The sequence below is a fragment of the Coffea eugenioides genome, chromosome 3, assembly GCF_003713205.1.
Source record: "Coffea eugenioides isolate CCC68of chromosome 3, Ceug_1.0, whole genome shotgun sequence".
NCBI classification, from domain to species: Eukaryota; Viridiplantae; Streptophyta; class Magnoliopsida; order Gentianales; family Rubiaceae; genus Coffea; species Coffea eugenioides.
The window spans coordinates 12,571,838-12,584,250 of record NC_040037.1 but is presented as its reverse complement, the minus strand read 5'-3'; positions in this window follow the sequence as shown (position 1 = coordinate 12,584,250).

Below are 12,413 nucleotides of genomic sequence, written 5' to 3'. Positions count from 1 at the left end.
AAAAAACAAGAGAAAAAGAAAAGAAAAGAAAACAAGAATAATTAGCGTTAGCGTTAACATTTCATTTTAATTTAGCTTTCTTCATTAGTTTTCTTTTATTATTATGTATTTTGTTAAATTAGTTATCAATGTTAATCAATTAATTTTCTTGAAAAAAAAAAAAAAAAAAAAAAAAAAGAGAAAAAGGATCGCGGCCTGCAAGCTGCATTTTTGGCAGCTTGCAAAGGGTTAGCTTCGTACGTGCCATCGAAGGGCAAGATGAAGGCAGAGGCTGGCTTTCATCCTGACCATTCAAGGAAGGGTTTAGGAGATTTGGAAGGGGATATAAAAGAGAAAAGAAAGCTGCAGCCGAAAGAGAGAAAAAAGAGAGAGGTCGACGGGCTGGAACGAGGGCTTACGGAAAGGAAAAACTGAGAGCTGAAGGTAAGGGAGAACTGAAAACAGAGAGGGAAAAGCTGTGAGAGAATTGAGGGAGAATCGTAAGTGACGGCAAAACAAAAAAAAGAAAACCAGAGAGGAAGTGATAGAGAGAGTTTCTCGACCAAACAAGAAGTGAGAGGCTTTGCCGACTAGGAGGAGAAGGAACGAGGAACACAAAGAAAAAGGAAGAGGAGCTGCTGGAAACTCCCTTCATCGGCTGATTGCTTACAGATTACAGTGGCTTCTGTCACCCTTTCAAGTGATTTTTGTTGGCTGATACGCAGCAGCCCATTTTGTCCTTTCGATGTTGGCTTTTGGCTGTTCATGTTAGAAGAATCTATAGGGTAATCTTACTGTTTTGAGCTTGTTGCTTGGAGTAAGAAGGCAATTTGGTAAGCTGTAAATTTGGTAGCAAATAAAACATTGCGGAAGTTGAAGTTTTTTCTTGCCGTGGCATGCATGTTTTCTCAAAGCTGAGTGTGATATCCTTCCCGAGTTGTTTGTTTGTTTGGGTCATGGTAGTGGTACAGTTAGTTGCTCAATCTGAAGTTGTGATGTTGGGTTGGAAAATATTTAATTGAAGTTGTGTTTTTGAACTTGAGAATATGAATTATTTTGAAAGCAAAGTGCAGTTTCATTCTCGGTTGTTTCAGCTTAATGTAAAAATAGTTGCAGAAAGTTTCAAAAATGCAGAATTCTTCTACGTTTGCATGCATGAAAATTTCAGGAAAATTACACTTTGATCCCTCAAGTCTCTTTTGTTTCACTTAGGCCCATAAGATTGGGAAATTTCTTCAATTTTGTCCTTTTACCATGCTAGTTTTCCTTGGCCTGTTTTTGTTTGATTCATGAACAGATTTTTGGTGAATTTTTAGAACGAAATAAGAAGATTCAAGTGGTTTTGGGAGCTCATAGTTTGATTTTTCGTTTGGTTAAGATCATGACTATTTTTCTCGTTTAATTCTAACGATTTGTTTTTCCATGTCATTTTTGAGAAGTTTAGCGATTACTTTGATAGATTTTACTCTTGAGTCACCATTTTAGTTTAGAACTCTTATTTCCAATTGGCTTTTTGTCCACTCTAATCTTTTGAGTTACAATGTGCTTTTTATGGAAGAAATTCATCAAAAATGATTCTTCAATCTTTCTTTTCTTTTTCAATTGGATTCAAATTTTATGATTCATGGGTTGTTTAATTGTTTAAATGTTCTCAATGTGTCAATTTCATGTTTTAGGTTGATTATTTGAGATGCCTTGATCCTTCATGTTCCTTTTCCCTTCCAAGTAGGTCCTAAGGTGTTCGCATTTGTATCATTAAGTGATCTCTTTTATTTTGAGGACCTTTGAAGCTCTTTGATGATTCACTTTGACGTTGATTGTGATTGATTAGTGGTCGTTATTGGATCCTAAAAATGCAAGTGAAACCACTCATTGACCCGTATTTGATCTTAGGCATTTAAATGCTTCTAATTGTTCAATTCCATGTTCATGTGTTCGATTGACTCGAATGTTTGGGTAAGGGTTATGTTTGAGTCCTTAATAGAGGTTTTACTTGGAATTTGATTAGGCCATGCCTTCTCCTTAATCTTTAAGTACCTTTGACTACATTTAAGTTGCGATTTGAAGAAATTTTTGATGATTTGATGAATGCCATTTGGATTATTTATATTTTATCATTAAAGTGGTGCTTTAACCTTTTGTTTTGATGGTCTTAGTTTAAGCCGTCCTTTTCTTTGATAATTTTGTTATATTCTACTATTTGAGGTACCTTGACCCTTTTTATTATTTTGGAGGGTAAGTTAGTAATTTCGCTACATTAGGGCGTCGTTTCAAGGGAGGTACACTCTATCCCTCATTTGCACTTCATTTGACCCTACGTGCTCCTACGTGTTATGTGAATATGCATGCCTACTCCGCTTTCCTTACCTCCTTGCATGCATTTACTTGCTTTTTACTTTTATTTAAGTTTTATGGGGTATGTGTACACCTCTTGGCTTGTAATAGATAGGGCTCGAAGAGCATTTGGTCCATTTTCCCTTCCCCTTTATGCTTTTATGGGGTATGTGTACACCTCTTGGCTTGTAATAGATAGGGCTCGAAGAGCATTTGGTCCATTTTCCCTTCCCCTTTATGCTTTTATGGGGTATGTGTACACCTCTTGGCTTGTAATAGATAGGGCTCGAAGAGCATCTGGTCCATTTCCCCTTCCCCTTGGTTGCTTGTTTTTGTTGTTACATGTTAAATTGCTTTAGTAGGCTCTTGCATCTAGTCGAGCATGCTAAGTGCTACGTGCTACGTGTTTACGAGCGTTTTGGCATGTCTACTTGCTTTCATAACCATGAATGAATGGAATGGATGAATGTACGTTACCACACTAGCCTAATGCTAGTTGTGGCTCATTTTTTCATTAGGAATTCATAGAAAGGGCTAGTCCAACGCTAGACCCAATAGGTTTTTTCCTTTGTTTTTTTTTCATTAATGCATTATTTGCCTGTTCACTACATATCACGCATTTTCCTTAGTTTTATCATTTGGCATGATCCTCGACCCCCTTTTCCCCTCACTTTAGGTTTTGCATCCCATACTAGCTATAGGGTTCATTTGCGTGAAAGTCCCCTTCCGATAAGGGAAACGAGCGAGTGTGGCTACTCGATAGCCTTAGCACGCTAGTTTCGCCTTCTAATCAAAGGGAAAATCAAGTCACGATTTAGGTCTCCCCGTACCCAATATGCATGAATTCCCTAGGCTCATGCATTCTCAATCCACTCTATCATTACACTTTCACTTTTGTCTCATTTGCACACATGCACCTTTTTATCACCTTCACTTGCACACGAACACTTTTTTGTCTCCACTTGCACACGAACCCTTTTATCTTCACTTGCACACGAACATTTTATCTTCACTCGCACACGAGTACTTTCATCTACATTTGCACACCTTCACTCTTATCTTATTACTTTTATCATTTTTCTCACTTCACACAAACTCACACTTTCACATGGCATGCATTCCACTCATTTTTCACGTCATTTAGGTTTAGGTGTGACCTCTCCAAAAGGATCATTATTGGGCTTCACAATTAATGTGATTGGCACCACTCAACCTTTGAAGAGAAATTTCCCCCAATTCCCCTAGGTCTAGGGTTTGCATTCATGTAGGGCACTCAAATGTAATAATTTCTTTGGTTAAAACAGGAAAATCTTTGATTAAATCAACGCAACTAGCCTTGGCTAGGTCAAAGGGGTGCCTTGGATTCTATCCTTGCCTTCCCCTTTGTCAAACGTGACTCCCGAACCTTTTTCTTTGGTTGACGTAGACTAAGAGTCGTTTTAAAAAGGGTTTATTACTACTTGACTTTAAAACTCATTTTTGGGTGACTTGGTACACCTTAAACCATTACCAAGTGGCGACTCCAAACTTTTCATTTCAAAACCCTTTTTAAAACTATTTTTTGGCCAAATCGTCGCTTTCCAAAGTCCCATGGCCTTTACTTTTGCTTTGCACACGTTCACACACCACACTTCACACACATACATTCGACGATCGAAAAGTGGGGCGCGACAGTTGGCGACTCCACTGGGGAAATTCGAGAGTCCGAGCAAAATTGATTTAATCAACCTTTTCCTTCTTTTAACCTTTTCATATATTACATTTGGGTGTTTTAGGGTTGCATTTTTTTCCTTTTAGGATTTTGCATCACTCGCGTCTCAAACCAATCCCTCGACTCATGAATGTATGTTTGGATGTATGTTTATTTATTTATCTCGCGCTTGCATTGCACTTGGGAGGGGGTGTGTCACCTTTAGAGCCTCGCGTGGTTCTCAACCCTTTCCCTCAAAATAGGGGAACACTTCATACGTGCATATTTACTTGCTTTATCCCATTTTATTTTTATTTTCGTGGGCGCCATCCCACACCGCCTTGTAGGATTAGGATCGATTGCCTTGGGTAGGCGGATGGTGTGCTCTGCGCCCATAGCGCTACCTAAGGGATCACTCGAGCCACCGACCAAAGGCCCTGGGAGTGACGACCCTTCGCCTTTAGGTCTGAAGGTTTGGGAGCCGAAGCTTTATCGAGTCTAGGCATTAGTGAACCCCAGCCTCATGCATCCATATTAGAATGACCTAGGGTAGAGTCGGCCTCACCCTATTTTAAGCACATTAGGCACGAGGGAAGGGGTTTCCAACCCTTTTACTTGCTTTATTGTATTTTTTTTTCTTTCGAATGCTCCCAATGTGTTATGTGTACTATCAATTGCACTAACCATTCTTTTGTTTCTTGGCTTGCATTCATATGCCTTAGCGATAAGAGGCCCTTTTTGGCACTCTTTTAGTGACTCACCCACTAGATAGCTCACATGTTTAAATTTCGGTTATTGCACTTGATTTTAATAAATGCATTTCATTTTAGACCTCTTTCCCCCCGATGCATTATTTATATCCTTTAGGCAATATTTGTCACATATTTATATCGCTTTAATAAATAGCATCATGCATAAACCATAGAAAGGGAATGCCACATAGGGAATCCCGTGGTTAGGAATAGGCCACCTTGTGTCTCGGATACTTAATCCAACGAGACTTGCATGTTTACAATTTTGTTTGGCCTAAGGGGTAAAATTCCAAGGTAAGGTACTAAAAAGTGAATTCTTCCTCAGATGGCTCCATGCCGAATGTTAAACCACATACCTCGTGAGCTGATAGATTGGAAGAACAACATGGCGCATGAGGTGAACCGATTGTTCCGATACATAGGGCATCTACCAAGTCTTTTGAACATAGCCCCAAACATGGCAATCATTGAAGCACTGCTTGAGTATTGGGATCCTAAAGGCTCCGTCTTTCGATTTGGGGAATGCGAGTTAACACTCACTCTAGAAGAGATAGAAGGATTGTTGCAAATGCCTGGGAAAGGAAGCCCTATGGTGTACCCGACTAATGGCACTAGAGAGCAGTTCTGCAAGTTTCTGGGATTGGGACGAGCTAGTATGAACCAGCACCCGGACGCAAAATCATGTCCACTGGAGTTCTTGTACGAACGATTTGGGAGAAGGGACTCTTATGATCAACACCGTGATGACTTTTTCATTAGCAAAGAGGAGTGGGAAGGAAAGCGAGTCCAAGTCTTTGGATTAGCCTTGACTAGTCTACTTTTATTCCCGCAAAAGCATGGGAAGGTTACCTTTTCAACAATCAGCATGATGCAAAGCGTGTTTCTAGGAATTAAGGAGAAGACCCCTACTTTGGTGCCTATCATCATTGCTGATATCTTCACTGCCGTTACTGAATGCCAAAAGAAGAGGGGGTTTTTCTATGCATCCAACCTGGTGCTCCAAATGTGGGCCATGGAACATCTGTCAAAAAGAGCGCTAAATCCATTGGGGTCATGTCTTCCAACAGCAAACTGGGTCGAGTCGCACCGAGAAAGGGTTAGCAGATACTATCGAATAGCGTCTCCAAGCTTGTTTATTCAGGAATTCAATGCTCTGACTTCGGATAAGATACAGTGGGTTCTCGATTGGACGAAAGTAAGGGATCCAGCTTTCAAGACTACGCAATTTGACTTCATTCCATTAGCAAGTACCAGTGGGTTGATCGTGTACATTCCACAACGAGTTATGAGACAGTTCGGGTACCCGCAGAGAGTGCCGACCATACGGGAAATGGGAAGTATCGAGCTTAATACAGTCACTGAGTGCCGGACTATGGTATTAGAAGGCTGGGGGAATCTGTGTAGTTTGGACAACCTGCATTTGGACCAAGTGAACAAAGTAGAGCCTAGGGTCATCTTGGAGTACAACGAATGGATCAAATCAATGATAGAACAAGGGAGAGAAAGGACACCGTTGATTGCCGTTAGTCTCGAGGAGCAGAATGGGAAGCTAAGGGAAGAGCTGGAGGATCATCAGTTGCAGATCATGGTGGCCGATCAAGCATTGGAGGACGCCCGCTCACAATTGAGGAAAGAGGCAAAGAAGACAGAGAAATTGGAAAAGGCATTGAGTGCATTTGATAAAATCCAAGATGAAATTCGGAAACTCAGTATCGGGAGTTCTAGGGAATCCCAACATACTAAATTAGCTAGACATGAGGACTTTGTAAGAATGGTTGGTCGAACCATCAATGAAATTGTAAAGAAGGACTGAGTTTGTCCATTTTTAATGAGAATTCCTGTTTCTATATTCACTTACAGGTTTGAAAATGGGATTTTACCCCGAAGGTTGCATTTTCATGCTAGGCCTACCCTTGGCACAAAAAGGGTCCCCCCATAGGACATGCATCCGAGTTGTTTGAATAATTACTAACTCATGCCTTTTTCTTTTTCCCTTTTGAATAAATTGCAGAAGGCTAATAACGATTGGTTTATCTAAAGAAGTCTTTTGCATTCTCAGGTAAAATTTTAAACATAGCTTCTCGACGAAGCCCCATTATAACGCGATCCCGAAGTAAGGCCCAAAGGAATCGTGTAGACATGAGTACCCAACAAGAGTCATCGGAAAAGACCGTTGCAACGACCCAGCCGGAGATTGCAAGTCCCGGGGTTCAGTTGACCGAATTGCTCACTAAATTTGGGGAGATGGCATCTGAAATGGCCGCTCAGAAGAAATTGATTGACGAGCTCGTCAGTAGCGGAGTGCGACCTGAACCTGTACCCGCTACACAACCACAATCCGAACCATTTGTTATTCCTCCGTTTCAAACTACGTTTGAGGGAACTTTTAACCCGCAATATGCTTTCACTCAAAATCCTCCTTTCTACCCTTCCTATAGTCAAGGATTTCAGCCTCAAAGTGACCCAAACATGCATCTAAACCCACCAGTTTTCTATCAAACCACCGCAGAACCCGTGATACCGGAGCACACTTTCCAAAATAAGCCTGAAATGGGTGAATCTTCTGCTCCAATTGATATGAAGTTGCTCAGACGTCTAGATCGTTTCGATGAATTTATAAGGAAGAGCCAGGGGCTGAACAAGCAGGGAGTCCTGGATTATGATGACTTGTGCCTTTTTCCGAGCGTGCAGTTGCCTGAGGGGTTCAAAACCCCTAAATTTAACAAATATGATGGGACGGGTAATCCCAAGACACATCTCCGACTATTTGCCAACAAATTGGGAAAGCCCGTGGACGATGAGAATTTGCCTTTAAGGTTGTTCCCCGAGAGTCTGGAAGGGGATGCGCTTGACTGGTATTCCAACCTAAAACTTGAAGACGTGAAAACCTGGATTGATTTGTCTAATGCATTTGTGAGACAGTATGAGTACAACTGCGAGTTGACTCCCACCCGGACTACTCTGGAAGGAACGAAAAGGAAGCCTTCTGAGGACCACAAGACCTATGCTAAGAGGTGGAGAAAAGTAGCTGCGAAGGTGGAACCACCGATGACTGAGGATGAAATTATTCGTACTTTCATAAAAGCTCATGATCCACCGTACTTCGAAGAGATCTTTCGTATGACCGGATGTTCGTTTGCTGCAATTGTAAATAAACTTGAGGAGTTTGATGACTTTGTGAGGGCTGGGAAGATTGTCAATGTTTCCGCCCTTAAATCTCAGTTGGATGCTTTACAAGGTCAAGGAAGCAATGTGAAAAAGCCACCGTTCAAAAAGAAGGAGGGGGATGCAACCTTTGTTTGGAACCAAAATCCTTCACCCAGACCTCGATACCAACACAGCCCAATCTACCAAACCCATTACCCTTATTATCCAAACCCGTACCCTGTATATGCCACTAATATCCAGCACCCTAGACCTCGCCCAAGCTATCCTAACCCACCTTCAGCCCCTTTTCAAATTTCTCAACCAAATCCACCCCAAAACCGACCACGCCTTCCATATAACCCAAGATTTCCGCCTCCAAATAGACCTGCTTACAACCAACCTCAACCTTCTGAACCTTACAACCGACCTCCTAGCCGTACATTTACCAATTTAGGTAGGCCTTTAGACCAATTGTATGATCAGTTAAAGGCCGCCGGAAAAATTGGTATGGTACCCCCTCCTACCTATCCATATGGCATGCCCGCCTGGTATAACCCGCAAGCTGTCTGCACTTATCATTCGGGGGCACCTGGACACTCAACTTTGGATTGTAAAGCACTTAAGCATAAAATTCAAGATATGGTTGAGTCTGGAGAAATTATAGTCAGAAGGAGAGAGACACAAGGGCCGAACGTGAATAGGAACCCTTTGCCGGACCATGTTAATACCATCGGGGTCATTATGGATGACACGGAGTATATGGAACAGGTCAAAGTTTTGGCAAGGGAAGCTGAGGTATTTGGGGTCACAGACCAGCCATTCGTCATAGAGTTGCCATTCGGAGAGGATGAAAGCCCTTTTATCTTGGATCTCACGCCAGCTGAGAATGAGGCTTTGGAGCCCGTAGTCATTGAATTCCCAAAGCAAGAGCCTGTTTTAAGCCTGCAACAGGTACCATGGAATTATGATGAGCCTGATGTACAGATTGGGGAAAAGTCAATTGCAAAGAAGGAGGTGTCAGTGGTTACCAGATCGGGGAAGATTGCAAGTCCATTTGAAGCTGCCAGTCCGATTCGAGCAAATAACTCCGAGCCGCCCGTTAAACCAACAATCACTGAGAAAGAAGCCTTGGATTTCCTTAAGAGGCTTCAGAGAAGTGAGTACAATGTAGTTGAGAAGCTGAGCAAATCACCTGCCCAGATAACCATGTTGGACCTACTTTTCTCTTCGGACGTGCATAGGGATGCATTGATTGACATATTAACAAGAGCTCAAATTCCGAGGGACATTTCTGTTGATAATTTTTCAAACGTGGTTGGGAGCGTATTGTTCAACAAGCAAATTGCTTTTTCTGACGATGAATTGCCGACGGAGGGCATCGGACATAATAGGGCGTTGTACATAACAGTGAGGTGCAACGGAAAAATGCTGCCTAAGGTGTTAATCGATAATGGATCCGCGCTGAATATCTGTCCTTGGAGTACCTTAGAGAAACTAGGATTGCAAGACATCAAGCTGAGGCCTTCAGGGACTATTGTTAGAGGGTTTGATGGAGCGCAGAGGGAGCCAATAGGGGAGGCAGATTTAGTAATCGAGATGGGGCTGGCCCAATTTCAAATAACTTGCCAAGTCATGAACTTCCCGAGCATTTACAATATCTTACTTGGAAGGCCATGGATTCATAAGTCGGGGGCTGTGCCGTCTTCGTTGCACCAATTACTCAAGTTCGTGGTAAATGACAAACTAATCACTATCTTTGCTGAAGAGGACTGCCTGGTGATCACTGACTCTGGAGTTAAAGAAGAGGGTAGTCAAAGTGTTACCATGTCCCCTCACAGCACATCCGATATAGTCTCCGTAAGTTGGATAACCACGGAGGAACAAACTCTCTCAAAGGCCTGTGTAATGATGGCCAGAGAAATGATTCGTGGAGGATACAAATTCGACAAGGGGTTGGGGCGTGAACTGCAAGGGATCCTGAAGCCAGTGAAGATAGTAGAAAAGAGGGATACCTTCGGTTTGGGTTTCAGACCAACCGCCAAGGATTTCAAGGAGATGAAGGAGCGCAAGAGAGCGGAGAAAGAAGGAAGGCAAGGGGTTCTTGACATTCCACCACTGCGTTATACTTTCCCACGACCAGCTGAGGTGATCATGTCAGAAATCAACCCAGTTGACGGAATTGAAGCGAGTTTGGCTCAATTGTTCGTTGGGGCAACATTTGAAGATATTGTTCCGGGCGAAGCTGAATTTCCTGACATTCCTGAAGGATCAATTCTCAATTGGACAGCCGAGTCCCTGCCCGTTCGGAAGGAGTTTCGGTAAAATGAAAGGGGTTTATCATTCATGTGAATTCATGAAAATGCTTTTGCATCTGTAAATAGCCAATGAAAACAATTTCCTTTTTGACTAACGTCTGCGCATGTAAATATTGTTAAGTTTTCATTTCCATTTGCTTTCAATCAAAGGTCTTTATGAAAATGCACAAGTTGTTCTTGTCATTGTTGTGTTGTTTATTCGTTTGTTTATATTCATATTGCTTGTCCGTTTGTTGGTTGTGTGTTTGTTTGCTTATTATCCCCCATTCGTTAATTCTTTCAGATGGCCAAAAATAAAATTATTTGATCCTTTGGATATCACAATTCTGGAATTCGATAATGGCAATCTCTATATCACTCACGACTTGGAGGTTTGTGAATCCGAACTCCAAAGCGAGAGTGATAATGAGGAAGTATCCGATTCGTTTGCAAAGGATCTTGAACAATATGAGGAAAAACCGAAACCGAGCCTGGAAGAAACAGAAAATGTTAACATTGGAACTGAGGATGAAATTAAGGAGGTACAGATTAGTATTCATTTGAATAAGAGCCAGAAAAAGGAGATGCTCGAGTTCTTGACTATGTTCCAGGATGTATTTGCGTGGTCCTATGATGATATGACTGGCATTTCAACTGACGTGGTGGTGCACAGGTTACCCACAGACCCCTCTTTTCCACCCGTAAAGCAAAAACCCAGAAAATTCAAACCAGATATAAGCCTCAAAATAAAAGAACAAATTGAAAAACAACTCCAAACCAACATTATCATTGTTTCCCATTACCCTATTTGGCTTTCAAACCCAGTCCCTGTTCCAAAAAAGAGTGGAGAGGTGAGAGTTTGTGTTGACTATAGAGACCTTAATAAAGCCAGTCCTAAAGATGATTTCCCTCTACCAAATATTCACATTCTCTTAGACAATACTGCCGGACATGAGATTGAATCCTTTTGCGATTGTTTTGCTGGCTACCACCAAATTTTGATGGCAGAGGAGGATAGGGAGAAAACTGCTTTCATTACCCCTTGGGGTACCTTTTGCTACCGAGTCATGCCTTTCGGTTTAAAGAATGCTGGAGCAACGTATCAGAGGACCATGACAACCCTATTTCATGATATGATCCACCGGGAGATGGAGGTCTACGTGGATGACATCATAATCAAGTCTAAAAGGACGGAGGATCACTTGGATGATTTGAGGAAGCTATTTGAAAGGCTGCGAAAATACAATTTGAAGTTAAATCCTGCGAAATGCGCCTTTGGGGCACCAGCTGGTAAATTGTTGGGTTTCATCGTGAGCAAGAGAGGCATAGAGATAGATCCGGCAAAAATCAAAGCCATTCGAGAGATGCCAGTGCCGAAAACTCAGAAGGACGTGAAAAGCTTCTTAGGAAAGATCAATTTTATTGGGAGATTCATTGCCCAGTTAACGGCCACATGCGAGCCGTTGTTCAAGTTATTGAGAAAGAATGTGCCGTTGTACTGGAATGAAGAGTGCCAACAGGCTTTTGACAAGATTAAAGATTATTTGCTGCACCCTCCGGTCCTAGTGCCACCCAAACCGGGCCGACCGCTGATCATGTACCTATCAGTGCTCGACGGAGCAGTAGGGTGTGTTCTGGGGCAACACGATGACTCTGGAAGGAAGGAGCAAGCCATTTACTATCTAAGCAAGAAGTTCACGCAGTACGAGGCTAATTATTCATTCATTGAGAAAAGCTGCTGTGCATTGGCCTGGGCAGCCCAGAAGTTGAGACACTATCTGTTGAGTCATACCACGTATCTTATTTCCCGGTCTGATCCTTTGAAGTATCTTTTGGAGAAGCCGATGCTGACTGGACGTCTAGCTAAGTGGCAGATAATCCTCTCGGAATTCGATATTGTTTTCACCTCACAGAAGGCCGTCAAGGGGCAAGCTATAGCTGATCATCTGGCGGAAAACCCAAGGGACAATGACTATCAACCACTTCACACCTATTTCCCTGATGAAAAGATCTTATTTGTAGGCGCCACGGACGATATAAGTGAGCAGTGCCCTGAATGGAGGCTTTTCTTCGACGGAGCTTCAAATTCGCTCGGAGCTGGAATTGGAGCTGTTCTGGTTTCACCTGAAGGAAAACACTACCCTGCCGCTGCCAAATTGCAATTTGCTTGTACTAACAACATGGCTGAATATGAAGCTTGCATTTTTGGTCTCAAAA